Genomic DNA, 19,776 nt, shown 5'->3' with positions numbered 1-19,776 from the left:
TGTTATCGCCATATTAATATGGCATTCTTATAGATATAAGAATAATCGCTGCCGCTGGTCAGCTCCATGAGGCCACCGCCTTAAGATAGCTATTGATACACGATCTGTATCCATTATAACCTTCGAACAAGGGAGGTCAGCCGCTTCACACTGCCAGTCTGACAGCTACAGACGCATTTCGGGGTATTGCCCCTTGTCAATGTAACGTAGTCAGACCCAGCAGGTGTCGCCACAGATCGTCTCTGTTCGAAGGCTTATATTTACCTAGTTTCAGTGGAATACATCCACTTGTTTTCAATAATAGAAATATTAAAATTACTAAGTCTCTATAAAAGAAATTACGACAGCGTTTACTGTCGGACTGGCAATGTGAAGCGGCTGGCCTCCCTTGTTCGAAGGTTATAATGGATACAGATCGTGTATCAATAGCTATCTTAAGGCGGTGGCCTCATGGAGCTGACCAGCGGCAGCGATTATTCTTATATCTATAAGAATGCCATATTAATATGGCGATAACAATTAATTATATATATATATATATAATACAAATAAGAAAACGGAGAAACAATTTAGTTGGTTCATCTTATATGTATTGAATTATAATGTATATATGTATGCTATTAAGGTTCTTATTTTTTTTAAATGAATAAATAATTCAACATTCTAATTATCCGAAAGCTGATGAACCAACTAAATTGTTTCTCCATTTTCTTATTTGTATTATAAATTAATGGTAAAATATTTCTTTACTTTCACCCATTTAATACAATAAATAAGTTAATTTCATTGCAATTAAAAACACTTGTGTAATTAAGAATTTGGGTATTATACCAACAGTATATTGGATAAGTATTATCCCTTAGTTGGTTGGATCCATATCCCCTAACTTACTTGGTGTATGTATATATAGTTATGGTAACTTCCGTTAAGAATGTAGTAGTGTACAGTATAAAGCTTGTCCACTTTCAGATTTATCCTGTGCTATCCAGTAGTAGTATTACACATACTTCCAGGTTTGTGTTTGGACATCTATCTTGTGTGAATAGATAACTGGAAAAATTATATACATATATTGAAAAATTATATATATATATATATATATATATATATATATATATATATATATATATATTGTTTTAGAACATTTTGGACTGATCCTGCTATAGGTTATTATCTTTAAATTAGGTTCTGCAGCCATTTTGTAACTCTTGTGAATAACTAATTGCTGAGATTCCTGTTTATCCTGATGAAGGGGTCATTGCCAAGATGCACTTTAACTCATAATCGGACTGTGGCAGTGAACTCCCGAAATGGACATCGATGTGTTTTGACTTGACTTTGTGGAATTCTCTTATGCTCCTTGGACTTCAACCTACCATGGGTCTTATGAAACAAACTATTTTGACATATCTTTAATTGAGGGGAGTAAAAACTTTCTTTTTTAGTCGATTGATACATTTTTAAAGCTCTTTAGTTGCCTGACACCCTTTAGTAATTCATTTTGATTAATTATTTTTAATCAATTGTATATACCTTTTCTTGATAGGCTGTTCTATATATTTGTATTTTTATGTGCATATATATTGTTTACCTCCTGTGTTTTTATATACAATTTCCTTTCATTTGTTGAAGGCCATGGTCATATATATATATATATATATATATATATATATATATATATATATATATATATATATATATATATATATATAAATATATATCTGATCAACTGTATGGAGGCGTGGTGTTGTATAAAGTCATTTACTCGAATTTGATATTTGTTCACTAATCAATACTCTTTTATCTCTGTCTCAATTTCATTTGAGCACTTGTTTTTTGCAGTTCTATAAACCCTTTTGTCTCCATAAAAAGAGGCAAAAATTATATATATATATATATATACATTTTTAACCATACACTTGACTGTGTGGTAAAAAATTTGCTTTCCAACCATAGTACTAGAAATATAATAAGAGCTTTTAGTTATACTAAAACATTTTTACAATCTAAATCACAAAGTAACAAACTAATATTTTACAATTTACGTTCAGATATAATAATTATAAAATAATAATTATTAAATAAATGTATGTATCTAAATTATCATTAACAAACAAAAAATTAGAAATTCATATTTATCAATCAATACTTATATAAAGTACATTATTAAATATGAATTTCTAATTTTTTATTTGTTAATGATAATTTAGATACGTACATTTATTTAATTATTATTATTTTATAATTATTATATCTGAACGTAAATTGTAAAATATTAGTTTGTTACTTTGAGATTTAGATTGTAAAAATGTTTTAGTATAACTATCGGTTTTTATCATATTTCTAGTCCTATTAAATTTAATAATAATAATAATAATAATAATAATAATAATAATAATAATAATAATAATAATAATAATAATAATAATAATAAGTACTTTTTTCGCAAATAATTTTATAAACGATAAGTTATACGTTTTTAGTTTTGGAATTTTTCATTTCTTATTTTTTTATTTCATAAATATTTTCAGAATGATATCTTTAATATTTATCTAAGTAATAATGGAGTAATTTATTTATATATCTATATGTTTATTGATTGAAAAAATATGGATTTCTAATTGCTATATTTGTTGATTATAATTTAGATGTGTACTTTTATATATTTTATAATTTTATTATTTTATAATTATTATATGTGAACTAACATCTAAAAATATTAAGTGTGATTGTTTTGTAAAATAGTTTGGTAATAAAATATTAGAGTATAGCTAGGTTAAAGATATTCTATAGTTTATTAATATTTTTTATTAAAGCTAAATTATATCTTCACAGATAAATACATTTTTCTATCTATTTACTCTATTTTTTTTACTTTAAATACTTAACATGATAAATGTATTGTAGGCAACTGGTCCTAATGTTTTAAGTTTCAAATTTAGTTAATGGAGTTTCTTCTTTAAGAAAAATCATGATTTTCTTTCTTTAAGGAATAGTGTTTAATTCTATTTGCTTATTTATTTAACTATTTATCATTGTTGACCTGAGAGTGATTATAATTTTAAAGTGAATTGTTTTTCAATTAAATTTGAATTTAATTGTAATTTGGATTTAAATTATAGCCATGAAATGTACGTAGTCTTTTTACTTATGATATATTGTTTATTCATTTTTGTACTCTTGTGATCTAGTTGTATGTTTTAAAATATATTTTATTTTTTATTTATGATTTGGTTTATGTCTATCATTGTTTGAATTGCATAATAGCGGTTTTTCTCTAATTTATATATATATATATATATATATATATATGTATACAAATATGTATGTGTATATATATATATATATATATATATATATATATATATATATATATATATATATATATATATATATATATATGCATATATATGTATATATATATGTATATGAATATGTATATATATATATTGGCTGCTATTTCTACCAGGTCTAGCTACCATGTAGAGGCCTGAACTTAATTTTCATTCACATATTTGCATTTCAAAAATTTAGCATAATCTTTTCCATAAATCAACTATCGTAAAAATTTTCTACCATGACCTCACATTTTCTATGTATGTATCTTAAAAGACGTGATTACACAGAGGTCCAATAGAATAGCTCTCAGAAACAGACTATCTACAAATTCTTTCTTCACAACTCCTGAAGCTGTTTTCTGTCGAGGGTGGGGCTCAGGAAATTTTCATACAGCTGGAGGCTCCAATCGAAACAGGGGACCCGAAATGATAAGGCTGAAAAACGCTGTTATAGATTATGCCTAACCCAAAACGATCAAAGCCACATCATCCAAACAGACCGGGTGAAACCGGGCTTAGCTGCTAGCATATATATATATATATATATACATTTAAATGCTTTCCACAATAGAGACTCATCATTTAGATGTTGCATGAGCACTCAGCTCTGGATGCTTGCTTACTTATAGCAGAAACAACAGTAAGCTAGTAAAAATGATTAAGTAGCTCCTGTTCTTTTGTCATTCATTCAATTGTGTGTTGTGTGAGTGTGTGTGTGTGTGTGTGTGTGTGTGTGTGTGTGTGTGTGTGTGTGTGTGTGTGTGTGTGTGTGTGTGTGTGTGTGTGTGTGTGTTCATGTTTCTTTGTCTTGATATCACATTCTAATTGTAACCACCATCATACAAATAGTTTCATTTTTTTTGCATTCTTCCATGAAAGTATGCCTGGCCAATGTGTTGTCCATGTTCAAAGGACTTGGGAAGATTTTATCTTGCTTGGGAATAGGTGTGTGTTGGCAAGAGAAAAAGTATTCAACCATATAAAATCTATCTCAACAAATTTCTTCCGACTCATTCAAACATGGAAAATGACAATGATGATAACGATGACAATGTGTGCACGTGTGTCTTTTGCTTATGTATATCAATAAACAAGGCAGTGAGTTGGCAGAAACGTTAGCACGCCAAGTGAAATGCTTAGCGGTATTTCGTCTGCCGCTACGTTCTGAGTTCAAATTCTGCCGAGGTCGACTTTGCCTTTCATCCTTTCAGGGTCGATAAATTAAGTACCAGTTACACACTGGGGTTGATATAATCGACTTAATCCATTTGTCTGTCCTTGTTTGTCCTCTCTGTGTTTAGCCCCTTGTGGGTAGTAAAGAAATAGGTATTTCGTCTGCTGTTACATTCTGAGTTCAAATTCCGCCAAGGTCAACTTTGCCTTTCATCCTATCGGGGTCGATAAATTAAGTACCAGTTACACACTGGGGTCAATGTAATCGACTTAATCCGTTTGTCTGTCCTTGTTTGTCCCCTCTATGTTTAGCCCCTTCTCGGCAATAAAGAAATAAGTATATCAATAAAGAGTATAATAATCAGTGAGAAAATGAAAACTTCATACTCTTCAAATGAAGTCCCATACAATATTTGTTCTGTACCAAATTACAGGCACTTCCTTGTTACTCTTTGCTGTCATAAATACAGTAAATGAGTGGCTGACTCACTGAAAACCTGGAACAAACAATACCATTGTTGGCCAAATGCAACCTAAACTTCTTTTCAAAAAAGCTTCTAAGTCAAACATCAAACTTGAAATTGTAGATTTAAGGTTAAAATCTGTTTGGTTTTTGTTTTTTCTTCAGTTTTATCATATACTATTCTTGACACAATAAAAAGTACCAATAACTAACGCTAACTAAGCTAGACCATAAAGTTAAACCAATATAAGAGACAGGCCAAATTCACTGTGACCTTCAATCAATATTTATTAACTGTTGTTGTTGTTGCTATTGTCGATTGTGAGCAGTTCCAATCAGCTCTGCTTCATCTGACTTATGGAACAAAGATAACCAATCAAATGAAACAATTGCTCTGCATTAGTAACAACCATTCTGTTGCTATTATTGTTGCTATTGCTGTTGTTGCTATTGCTGTTGTTACTATTGCTGTTGTTGCTGCTGCCTCTGTGACTTGTTGTTGTTGTTGTTGTCGTCATTTAGTCCCAGATCAGTTCTGCTCAAGCAGACTTTATAATAAAGCATGTTCTAGCCTGCCCCTTCTCTCCCTCTCTCTCTCTCTCTCTCTCTCTCTCTCTCGCTCCCTACCCCTTTCTCTCTCTCTCTCTCTCTCCCCCCTCTCTCTACTTGTCATAATTTTACAAATTAACAAGGGAGCCTCTACATTGTCTCTCAAACTGCTAGAAATAGCAACCAAATCACTCTCAAACCTCACCCCAAACATTTAGGAATTAAACATATATTTCCCATAAGAGAATTTGTCGAACGAAATTGGTCTGTGGCATAAAATGGATCATGTGAGGCTGAGCCAAAGATTTGAGTTCAACATGCTAGAAAACAACCAACCCTTTTTCAAATGACATTCAGCCATCTTAAAAGAGTAAGACACAATGGATATTGTAGATATACCCTATGACTGTACAAAAAATGAAATGTAACTGTCTCATCTTTTGTACAGCTGGATGCCCTTCCTGTTGCCAACCCTCCTCTGTTTCTGAGCTAGGTATTTTTCCCTATGGTTGGTGTCTTCATACGAAAGATTGGCAATGAACAACACCACTTGTATGATGGTGATACTTGTTTACGACTATCATGTGATATCAAGTCATGTAGACACAAACACCCACACATCCATGCACACACACGAATACACACACACACACATACGCGCGCACACACACACACACACACACACACACACACACAGACACACACACACAGCTATGTCAAACATATTTTGAACATCTTTGATATAGGTTTGTTCAGTCAGGGCTGACCTGACAACAATAGATCAATTACATAGAAGCTATCATTGCCAAAGTATTTTACAGTTCTATAATTAAGAGATGAGGAATTATGTACATTATTTACATTATTTACAATTGACGGATATTTGTCCTCATCTTGTTTGTTGTTAACACAACATTTCGGCTGATATACCCTCCAGCCTTCATCAGGTGTCTTGGGGAAATTTCGAACCCGAGTTCTCATTCCTAAGGTATTTTTTGTCGTCATCGTCGTCGTCGTCATCGTCATCATCATCATCATCATCATCATTATTTTTATTTTTATTATTATTATTATTATTATTATTATTATTATTATTACTATTATTATTAATGTTGAATAAATCAAGAATTTTTTTATGTTGTATGGTATTTGTTATATCTGTATTTCTCTACTAAGATATGAAACTGGGATTTCTTATTTAATGCTATGTGGATGATAAGGAAAAAAATCCTATAAAATACTGAATCAGGGATATACTGAATAAGGGATAAGTGTCACACTATATTTACACAGACTATTGCTCAGTTCCCTATTTTGTTTTATGCGTTCGCATGGCAGCAAATAATAAGAATCAGTAAGTAAACATCCTTTGTAAAACCTGTCAATATGTTTTTTAAAATCCATCCCTGAAACTTGACGTTTTTCACAGCTGGTTTGACTGTCAGGGAGACAAGAAGATTAATGTGTTCGCTAAGCAGAGCCATCGTTCTAAAACTGAAACAATCTTTTTTGTCTTCTGCAAGTAAGAGAGTCTGGGGAAGATTCAGGTGTTCATTATCAAAAGAAACTACAAAAGTGAAGATACATGATTTACAGATAATAAATAATATTACAATTTCTAACATAGTGTCTTATATATCTAGTTCATACCTCTCCAGGCAGTATTGACTTTACATTCTGTGTCTATCTAGAGAAGTAGTTCACAAACAGTGCACTATAACACACTTGTGTTCTACAAGATCTAACTTGGTATGCTAGAAAAATAATAGAATTATCTTTCTTTTTCTTTTAACAAAATGCGAAAAATACACACTATAATTCTAAATATAAAGTCTTAATAACTATTTAGGAGGACTTGTAGAAATTTACATACTTTATAAACCTTTATATTTCTATTTTGTTGCATAAATTTATAAATTTTCATATTATTTCATTATGTTAAAGATTTAGATTTGTCTTAGATATTATTCCATAGTTGAGGCTGTTTTAAGCACAACACTCAAACTTGTTTTGTCCTGCTAAAGATATTGATCACGTCTTTGATTTTCTTCTATAGATAAGACCGTTTAAAGTGTAACATATTTTATTTCACAATCATCGAAGTATGAAGTGCTCCTCACGACCGCAGGTTCCTGAGACGGTTGTGATCTGTAAACAGTTTTGAATAGGAACTGGAAAGAAAAGTATGAATTTGAAAACAAAAGAGAAGAATAAAAATGCAATGCACATGTCAAAATAAAACAGAAGAGAAGAAGAATGTCAAACAAGTTATACGGTGGTCAGTGTACCACGTCTGACACCACTAGCATGCAGTTTTGCTGCAATTTTCTTGTTTTGATGTGTTAATGGTTTTACATAATTATGTCTTAGATTTTGTTTCATAGTTAAAACTATTTAAAGACTCAAACTTGTTTTGTCATGTTAGAGATTTTGATGATATCTTTGATTTTCTTCCATAGTTTAAGATCTTGACTGTAAGATACTTTCAAAATTGTTTTATCATTAAACATTCCAAAAGGTGGTGGGCTGATAGAATTGTTACTGTGCCGAGCAAATTGCTGCATGATACTTCTTCTGGCTTCACATTCAGAGTTCAAATTCTATTAAGGTTGATTTTGCCTTTCATTCCTTCGGGGTCAATAAAACAAGTACCAGTTGAGCACTGGGGTCAATGTAATTGATTTGCCTCCACCACAAATTTTCAGGCCTTGTCCCTATGACAGAAAGAATTATTAGGCATTCCTGTTATGTCATTGATTTTAGTTTCATTGTTAAGGTTGTTTAAAGTATAACAATGTACCATGTCAAGCAGAATAATACTATAGATGCTTCACTTATTAAATAAAGAAATATATACTGAATAATTTTATATAGTTTAAATTACTTTTACTTCATTATTGGCTAAAATATGTAAATACATAAAATATACAAATACCCGTTTATTTGAAATATTTTTGTTTGCTCTGAAGAGTGTCTCGATTAAAAAAAAGCATTTGGAAACCACAGCATACTACCTCCATCCATATTTCTCTGACCCACCCTCCACCCCAAGAATCCCAGCCTACAGGATATTCTCCTTTTATCTTTTACTTGTTTCAGTCATTGGAGTGTGGTCATACTGGAGCACCACCTTCAAGGATTTTAATCAAACAAATCAACCCCAGTGCTCATTATTTTAAAGTCTGGAGCTTGTCCTATCAGTCTGTTTTGCTGAATCACTAAGCTACAGGCACATTTACAAGCCACCACGGGGGAGGGGGTGGGACAAACACAACAAAGAGAGATACACACACACACACACACACACACACACACGCACTCATACACATACAATGGGTTTCTACAAGTTTCCATCTAACAAATTCCCTAACAAGGCATTGGTTGGCCCAGGACTTTAGGATTAAACACTTGTCCAAAGTACCATGCAGTGGGACTGAACCCCAAACTGTGCGGTTACAATGTAAGCTTCTTAACCTCACACCCATTTCTGCACTTATAATGTCAACATTTCCTCCACACTCAACTCTGAAAAGAAAACAATCAACTATGATTAATTCAAATGACTTGAATTTCTTCCTTTATGAAAATAACATTGTGTTTAGTTAGACGAAATCTTTATTATGGCAGACAGAGACTGGATTACAATGAGTTTTCTCCTCCTGACGTATTGGTTTCAAATTTTGGCACAAGGCCAGCAATTTCAAGAGAGAGTGTAAATTGGCTACATCGACCCCAGTACTCAACTGGTACTTATTTTATCAAACCTGAAAGGATGAAAGGCAAAGTCGGTCTCAGTAGAATTTGAACTCAGAATGTAAAATCAGACAAAGTGCTGCTAAGCATTTTGTCTGACATGGTAAAGATTCTGCTAGCTTGCCACCTTGTCTTCTGACAAACTAACAGCCAGCATTCCGTGTTGAAATGCCAGCTCATGAAGAATTACTCGGCTTAACATTTGTAACAACTTTGAGAAGAACTCTATTTATGTTGTCCGTGTGTTGCAGGGACATGATACAGTGTGTTTGGTTATGCTGAAATCAACTGACCACCTGACCACCCTACAATTGTGTATTGTACTGTCATGGTTAATATCAGTCCTGCACAAGTGGGGGAATCTGGCCATTTCTTAGAATCCCTTGACCACCTTTAAATGATTACACTAACTTTCTTACTTTCTGATGTAGAAAAAATACCAGTCATCACTGGAGATTCTCTTCTTGTCAGGTGTAAAACTTCAGAAGTATGGCCATCAATGTTGGCATGATGTAAGGAAATCTGGGGAAGTTGTAAATAAGAGGTAAGATGAAGAGAAACCTCAACCTGATGAGAAACCTGCACATCCAATAAGAATTTCATTCAATTTGTGTCCATCATGAGTTTCACATGATTTTATTGACTGGATGCCCTTCCTATCATCAACTGCTTTACAGTATGAACTGAGTACATAGCAGTCTTTTAGGAATGAATTGTCCGCTCAACATTTCGATTTTTAATTCATAGTTTCCACTCTACTACATGAATCGCCTTCGTTGCTTCATGTGTACTCTACATGTTCTCCATGTACATAGCACAAGGGTCTTTTTGCAAATTGTTCAGATTGACCTACTTCCTACAGATGTTGCCTTCATTTGGTTGTATAGAAAAGGAGGACCACTCTAAGTTTATTTATATAACTCCTTCCACTCTGAGTTATATGAGTAAAAGATTATTTCTCAAGAAAGGGCAGAAAGGCCTGTGGCAGTGAAGCCAATTCTTTGGTACTAAGCAGAAGGCACGCTGTAAATGAGGATTGAAGCATTTGATAAGGAGAAGGCATTTAACAACTAGGCTATAGGTTTAGATTAGTGACTTTTAACCCTTTTTTTGTAGCAGCCCCACCTCACTTTAAGTAACTCAGTGACAAGTGAGGTACCATGACTAAAGTAACTTAACATGAATAGTCATTTTTAAACTTTTTTCTAAAGACCAATTGTATAAGTTTTTAGCAGTGAAATGATAAAATATCAATAAAGACAAAAGTTGTGAATTCATTTTACATATTGCAAGTTAACGACTTCCTTGTATCTGATAAGAACTCATTTTATCTTAAAAACCATGACTAGTTTTATCATATATAATATAATTACTTCCATAGATGAAATTTAGTGTGTTAATTATGTTATGTCACCAATGTCCCCTTCATCATGCCCAGTGCCCACCTGGGGGCAGTACTGCCCATGTTGAGAACTTCTGGTTTATCAACATCTGAAAAATATTTTCTAACTAGAAAGGGTATGGCCTGGTCAGCCTGTAATGATATGCATAAGATCTGGTCATCAGATCTAAGTAGAGATTTCAAACTTAAAATCTTCAAAGCCACAGTCAAACCAATTCTAATATATGGCTCAGAAACCTGGACATTATCAAAGAAGCTTGAGAGGCAGTTGGATGGAACTTACACTCACCTCCTTATGAGAGCTCAAAATCTCTCGTGGAAGCATCAACCAACCAAAGTACAAATATATGGGAAACTACCACCTGTGTCATCTCTTGTGAAAGGTAGGAGAGTCCAGTTTGCTGGACATTGTTGTAGAGCTGAAAACGAGGCAATTTCTACTCTTCTCCTCTGGAAGCCATCTGCTCGCAATACCAGAGGGCACACACTCTCCTACCCTGATGTAATCTCCAGTGATACAGGCATCCAGCAACAGGACCTCCGTAATGCTATGATGGACCGTGAAGTCTGGAGTAACATAGTAAATTCCATTGTCTTGACACACGGTCGAACAATGATGATGATGATATTTCTCAATGTATGAGTAGCACAGAGTTATTTATGTTCTGCATAGATGTGGTTGCTCACTTTCCTTTCCAATTTTATCACTTTTACAAAATACTCTAAACTTTCTATTGCAAACTGAGTAATTTAACTGTTGATAATTCTCAATAAATGCACGATTATTCACCAAAAAAATTAACTTATCTCATCTCTACCAGCGTAGTACATCTCCATCAAATCTTTCATTAAAATTAACAATTAACAAACGAACAATCATTCATTTAAAGTTAACTTATCTCATCATTACCAGCTTAACACATTTCCATCAAATAATTCATTATCAGACCATCGCCTTGTGGCTGGAAAATGGTTGCACCATATAAGTTTACAAGAACCTATGATGTCTACTGATATACTGATAAGCACATACGTGTGGACACATAATGTATGTAAGTATGTGTGTGTCACACACACACACACACACACACTCACACACATGTATACATATATATATATCCATTCATCAATATATATACATATAAGGGTGGGTGGGTGGATGGATGGATATGTATACATATATTCACACACACACACACACACACACACACATACACACACGCACACACACATAAAGGTAGATGTAAACATCAGTGTGAAAAGAAGAATAAAAGATAATATTTTATATTTACAAGCTGAATAATATAATTTGCTGGAATCTGAAACTCCTCAAACTGCTACTCTGAGTTTCTAACTCTCAAAGTAGTTGTTTCAATATTTGCTAATACATGCTTTCACACCTTAAACGCAATCCTCAGATGCACTTCATAAGAGCTGCACAATTGAATGCACAATAAAATGCGTCTTCAGACAGACAAACTTTTTTGTCGGTTCAGTTATACACATGTTACAGATGAAATAAAAGAATACCAAAGTTGAAGCCTATGTTCTTTTCTCTTATTGATTTGTTCTTTATGTTACATTACAGCCCATCTCAACCCACACAGAACCCTGTATGATAATGAAACAGTTGGAGTTCAATGTAATCATCATCATCATCATCATCGTTTAACGTCTGCTTTCCATGCTAGCATGGGTTGGACGGTTTGACTGAGGACTGGCGAGTCAGAAGGCTGCACCAGGCTCCAATCTGATCTGGCAGAGTTTCTACAGCTGGATGCCCTTCCTAATGCTAACCACTCCGAGAGTGTAGTGGGTGCTTTTTACATGTCACCAGCACGAGGGCCAGTCAGGCGGTACTGGCAACGGCCATGCTCAAATGGTGTTTTTTACATGCCACCAGCACAGGAGCCAGTCCAGAGGTACTGGCAACGGCCTTGCTCAAATGTTTTTTCATGTGCCAGTACAGCAACACTGGTAACGATCACGCTATAATGGTGGTTTTTACGTGCCACCGGCACAGAAGCCAGTCAGCTGTTCTGGTAACGATCACGCTCGTATGGCACTCTTAGCGCTCCACTAGCACGGATGCCAATCATCAAATTTAATTTCGATTTCGATTTCACTTGCCGCGACAGATCTTCACAAGCAGAGTTTAGTGTCCAATGAAGGAAAGGTATGCATAAGTGGGCTGGTTACACCCCTGGCATAGGCCACGAGGTAATGGTCTCACTTAGCTTGCCAGGTCTTCTCAAGCACAGCATATTTCCGAAGGTCTCAGTCACTAGTCATTGCTTCGGTGAGGCCTAATGTTCGAAGGTCGTACTTCACCATCTCATCCCAGATCTTCCTAGGTCTACCTCTTCCACAGGTTCCCTCAACTGCTAGGGTGTTGCACTTTTTCACACAGCTATCCTCATCCATTCTCGAGCTGAAATCTGAAAAGTAAAATTGTTGCACATCAAGTAGATCCAATCAAACATACATTCAGGCTAAATTTGACAGTCTGCATAAAAGGAAAAGAAAATACAATATTTCATCCAAAAATAAAAGTATTTTAAAAATTCAAATGATATCTAATAAATTATGGCTGGGGAATAACAGTTTACTCAAAGTCGTCAACCTCAGCTTCAACCATGACCTCAAGACAGCTCCAGAACCAGGTGTAGTGTTCCTCATTGCATTCCTGGTAAGATCTTTGAACACTTCCTTGATTTTGGCCACCGTTTTGGCATTGGTGTTGCAAGTAGAGTGGTTGATATCTTTCTTAACCATACCCCACACATTGTAATCCATAAGATTACAATTGGAGGGAATTAGAAGGTCAGAAACTGGAGCTGGTGAAGTTGTAGAAACTCTCTGCCAACGACATCTGACTTTTTTCTGGAGGTATGGCAAGTAGCTGAATCCTAAGGTGGTGAGGTGGCAGAAACGTTAGCACGCCAGGCAAAATGCTTAGCAGTATTTCGTCTGTCTTTACGTTTTGAGTTCAAATTCCGCCGAGGTCAGCTTTGCCTTTCATCCCTTCGGGGTCGATAAATTAAGTACCTGTTATGCACTGGGGTTGATGTAATCGACTTAATCCCTTCGTCTGTCCTTGTTTGTCCCCTCTATGCTTAGCCCCTTGTGGGCAATAAAGAAATAAGTAGCTGAATCCTACTGCCACACATATGACCTTCAGCAGCAACCCTCTCCAGGCAGGGGTTGACCACAGTCTCCAGCAACATCACATAGCAGTCTGAATTGAACCTAAGATCCTGTTCAAAGATATGGAGTGGCCTGACATCATCCTCAGAACACCTGCTGTGTCCCTTCCAGCCAGTCACAGCTTTGTACTCTGTTGCAGATGTCCATATCACATCTTACAACCTTTACAGTGTTCACAGAGCATTGACCAACAGTCATGATGCTGGCATTTTGATACCCAACACAAACCATCATAAGGCAGGTAACTCTTTTCTTATATTCAGATGGCTTCCAGTCCTCCATTAAAGCTAACATTTTCTCAATTAAAACTTTAATCTTTATACTTTCTAATGCCATTCACTGTTCCCTAATGCATCAAGCTATTCCTGAAAAAAAAGGGGGGCATAAAAAATCATCAAATTTAGCCCAAACTGTGTGTGTGTGTGTGTATGTGTATATACATGTATATACATATATATTTATATATATACACATGCATATACAAATATACATATACACATACACACATATATATATAATGTAAAATTATATACATATGTGTGTGTATCTGTTCATATATATGCATGTGTTCATGATAGTGTATTCTTGTGTGTGTGTGTGTGTAATTACTCACTCTCATACACACACAGACATATACACACAACACACGTGCCCAGCCACATGAATGCACACACACACATACATAAATCATCAAAGTGACATTACCTTTATTAATTTATACTTACATCCATTTAATCACCAAGGTGTAATTTTCACCCACTTACACAAATTTTCTTTTGCTTGAAAGTGAATATAAATCATCGCTCTGTTTGCAAATATAGGTTTTCTCAACACATTTATATAACACACACACTCTCTCGCTCACTCTTTCTCTATCTATCTATCTATCTATCTATCTATCTATCTATCTATCTATCTATCTATCTATCTACCTATCTATCTATCTATCTATCTATCTATCTATCTATCTATTCTTCTCACACAAACATAAGCATTACATTCATACACACATGCATATTAAAAAATATGTATGTATGTATGTATGTATGTATGTATGTATGTATGTATGTATGATTACATATATACCATATTATATAGGCATTTCTTATTTATGAATGCATGTATCTATGTGTAAAGCTGCAAGATGTGTTCATAGAGATGAAAGAAGTAGAAGAAATTACATTACCTTCTATAAGTATAAATATGTATTTATGAATATATACATAAATGCATGCATACACATGTGTGCATGCACACACACACATGTATACATGTGTGTGTATGTGTGTGCATATGTTTTCTAGGCCCCTGTATAATTTTCACTCTATAACGTTTCACTCACAAGTTATTGGCCAACCTGAGGCTATAGCAAAAAAAATCTTGCCCAAGGTGCTACATACTCTATTTCTCTATTTGCAATATATACTTTAAAGCCCATAGCGATGTTTGTACCTCATATATATATATATATATATATATAAAGCACCCACTACACTCACGGAGTGGTTGGCGTTAGGAAGGGCATCCAGCTGTAGAAACATTGCCAAATTAGACTGGAGCCTGGTGCAGCCTTCTGGCTTCCCAGAACCCCGGTCGAACCGTCCAACCCATGCTAGCATGGAGAACGGACGTTAAACGACGATGATGATGATGATGATATATATATATATATATATGCATGAGTTTGTGTGTATATGCAGATATACATATATTATATATATATATATATATATATATATATATAATATATATAATACATATATAATTGGGTGTTGCAAAACAAAGCAGGTTTGCTCAGAATCTTCTCCTATCTAAGTTTAAATTCACCTGAGGAAAGCAGATTTTTTCATGATGTAATCGATGTAATTGATCTATTCATCAATAAAGAAATACTGCTGAAGCAGCTGTTGTGAGTCTTTAAAATCCACTCGTATTCTTTATATACATACACAGGGTGCTGTGAATAAATTGTCGTCTAAATTATGCAAAAATGAAAATATCACTGACATCTCATTTTAACAGATATATTTACCAAAATTGCATAAAAATATCTTGGAATACAAAAGAGTAAATTTATTCAAAAAAATCGCCATTGGCTTCAAGCACAGCCTCCAGATGACGACTTTGGAATCTCCTGCAACTCTTCTGGATGGTCTCCTTGTTTAAGTTGGTGAATGCTGCCATAATCCTTGCCTTCAATTCATCTTTGGTGTTACAAGGAGTTTTGTTGGTCTCTCACTCAACTGCACCCCACACATAGTAATCAAGGGGTTGCAGTTGGGGGGAGGTGAGGTGGCCAGATGTTAGGGGTGATGTGGTCACAGAAATTGTCTGACAGCCATGACTGGGTTCTCCTGCTTATGTGACATGGTGCAGAGTCCTGTTGCCAGACATAGGGTTCTCCAGCAGCCGCCCTCTTGACCAAGGGCAGCACTACCTCCTCCAGGCATTTGATGTAGGCCTCTATCTGGAAAGATGAATGGAGGCATAACGTCTCCATCACAAGTTATCACTCCAAACACCATGATGTTGACTGGATGCTTGATTGTTATCACTCTCAGTACATGTCCTCTGATTGATACCCAAACATTGAAATGTTCGTATTGAAGCTTCCAGCATGAATGCCAAGCAGTTACAGCATGTCATTTCCAAATTTTTGGCTGAATGAATTACATCATGGTGCAGTTTTTTCTTGCTGGCAGTGCCCAACTGACCCTACAATACTGTGTAAGCAACAAAATCAAAAACAAATGATATTACATGTTTGAAATTAAAAATATAAAATGGGGACAATTTACTCATCGCACCCTGTATATTCTTTTATTCTTTTACTTGTTTCAGTCATTTGTCAAGCAAATCGAGCCCAGGACTTATTCTTTGTAAGCCTTGTACTTATTATATCGGTCTCATTTTGCCGAACCACTAAGTTACAGGGATGTAAACATACCAGCATCGGTTGTCAAGCGATTTTGTGGGGGACATGTACAGACACACAAACATATACACATACATACATACATATATATATATATATGACGGGCTTCTTTCAGTTTCTGTCTACCAAATCCACTCACAAGGCTTTTGTCAGCCCGGGGCTATAGTAGAAGACACTTGTCCAAGGTACCACGCAGTGGGACTGAACCCAGAAACATGTGGTTGGTAAGCAAGCTACTTACCACACAGCCACTCCTGTATATGTATATATATATATATATACACACACACATATATATATATATACACACATACATATATACACACACACAATATATATATATATATATATATATATATCCTATTAACTTGTTTAGGACAAATGCCTCTTAATATGCTTGTAAGAGCCATACTTCTTGTTGTCAGCTACTGCTTGTTATTCACATCTTTCAGAGTAACCTTATGGGATGGTTATAAATGTGGAACTCCTTACAGCTTAGGATAAATATAGCATTAAGCAAAACGACTTGTGGTTGGAAATCTTTTGACTTTATTAATGTATGGTCGCATCTGCTTCCACATCACAAAATGTTCATTTGTGAGGATATTTTTGCATTGATAGGATATTATTAAATATTATTTATATCTATGAATCTTGAGTGTTAATGTCAAATGCCTGATGAAGCATACACATGGAATAGAGGCCTGCTCAAGATTCGGAGATATTATAAATGATACTTAATAATATCATATGGATGCGAAAATGTCATCACATGTGAGGCTACATGGTTAAGAAGTTCATTTCCCAACTACATGGTCTCAAGTTCAGTTTCACCAGGATATAGGTCTTGTAATATAGTCTAAGGCAGGACCAGTTAGATGGTTCATGTACTTTCCACAATAATAAATATATTTATCTCTCTAATAAATAGAATAGACAAATAGGCGAAGGAGTGGCTGTGTGGTAAGTAGCTTGCTTACCAACCACATGGTTCCAGGTTCAGTTCCACTGTGTGACACCTTGGGCAAGTGTCTTCTACTATAGCCTCAGGCTGACCAAAGCCTTGCGAGTGGATTTGTTAGATGGAAACAGAAAGAAGCATGTCATATATAAGTATGTGTATATATGTGTGCATGTGTGTGTGTGTGTGCTTTTGTGTGTCTGTGTTTGTCCCCCCCAACATCGCTTGACAACTGATGCTGGTGTGCTTACGTCCCCATAACTTAGCGGTTTGACAAAAGAGACCAATAGAATAAGTACTAGGCTTACAAAGAATAAGTCCTGTGGGGGTCAATTTACTCGACTAAAGGCAGTGCTCCAGCATGGCCGCAATCAAATAACTGAAACAAGTAAAAGAGTAAAGGATGATCTTCTATAATGTTATATGAATATAAATAAACTCACAATTTAAAGCTGGTGTCGGGTGCTGAAACAAATGTTGTGCTCATCTACTATTAAAGTCTGATTTCCCCAATTCTTGTGTTATATTATTCTTGTTTTCTCTTTTAGTCTCTTTTACTTGTTTCAGTCATTTGACTGCGGCCATGCTGGAGCACCACCTTTCATCGAGCAAATCGACCTCAGGACTTATTCTTTGTAAGCTTAGTACTTATTCTATTGGCCTCTTTTGCCGAACCACTAAGTTACGGGGACATAAACACAACACCATTGGTTGTCAAGCGATGTTGGTGGGGGGGGGGACAAACACACACACACACACACACACATCATGGACTTTCCTGTCATCAATTATTTATGACTTCAGCAAATTCTTGCTGGACCATTGGCACAAATGATTTACTTATAGTGACCAAATGTTTAAGTAGTACATTAGCGCATTCCCTCAATCAACTTAATACTACCTGTACAGGTGTATGGTGTGCTGCACGTCAGATGTCAAAATGATTACAGAACAATGGGAGATAAAGTGTTTTGATCAAGAACAAAATGCACCACCTGGTCTGGAAATTGAAACCACAATCTTGCAATCATGAGTACAACACTTATATTACAAGGCCATGTGCCTTCACATAAGTAGTTTTCCAAGAATTTCAACAGGATACCATAACCAAAAGCTTTATCCAATACAATCTGTAGAAAGGATTGTCCTGAAGACAAGAACATAAGTTACAGTAATGTGGAGAGTATATTTTCTCATAATAAGAAATAAAAAACCAAAGAAATGTTCCTGCTAAAATCTTATTAAAAACAAAGCCTGAGACATAGATACATACATACATGCATATGTATGAGATGGCTTGGACATGTTAGCCATATTGAAGATGGCAGAATCCCCAAGGATGTCCTCTCTACGGAGAGCTTGCTAGGGGCACTAGGTCTGTGGGAAGACCATTCTTACGTTACAAGGGTGCTTGCAAAAGGGACATGAAGGCCTGCAACATCAATATTAGCAATTGGGAAGCAGATGCCAGCAACCATGGAGATTGGCGACGTACCGTAAAAGAGTGAACACAAAGGAGTGACAGAGAGAGAGAGGAGGAATGGAAAGACAAGAAAAGACGTCAACAAGAAACTATGGCATTACAACCAGCCAGGAAAAGTCTTCGCTACATTTGCGGTACCTGCCAGAGGGAGTTTGTCCAGGATAGGACTACACAGCCACAGCAGGAGATGTATTAGGTCATGAAATGTAAAGGCCAGACTAGATTATTTTATGCACAACTCCATTGTCTCCCGAGACAAAAAGGATGCCAACAACAACATACATATATACATACTCACATAAATACATGCATGCACACACACATTTAGATTTCTGTCCATAGGTAAATATTATGTTGCTTGGTAACAGGTGACAGGAAGGGTATCAAGCTGTATAAAATCTGCTTCAATAATTTCCATCTTATCCATGAATGCATAGAAAAGTGGGGTTTTACTACACAGCAATGCTCTGTATTAGTATAACACTAATACTATTTCATTATAGTTCCATCAT

The 19,776-nt window shown here is 35.1% G+C and overlaps 1 long non-coding RNA gene across 1 annotated transcript; it reads right to left on the bottom strand.

Annotated features, from left to right (window-relative positions):
• Positions 1–934: 934 nt before the first annotated feature.
• LOC118765702 lies at positions 935–19,353 on the bottom strand. The gene is made up of 4 exons (XR_005001567.1): positions 19,342–19,353; positions 5,781–5,789; positions 5,045–5,049; positions 935–1,050 (listed from the first exon to the last, which is right to left on the bottom strand). It is a non-coding gene; the product is annotated as an uncharacterized LOC118765702 (long non-coding RNA).
• Positions 19,354–19,776: the final 423 nt, after the last annotated feature.

Source organism: Octopus sinensis, linkage group LG13 (assembly GCF_006345805.1).
Source record: "Octopus sinensis linkage group LG13, ASM634580v1, whole genome shotgun sequence".
NCBI classification, from domain to species: Eukaryota; Metazoa; Mollusca; class Cephalopoda; order Octopoda; family Octopodidae; genus Octopus; species Octopus sinensis.
Note: the sequence above shows the minus strand (reverse complement) of the source record. Positions and strands in the feature narration are given on the sequence as shown.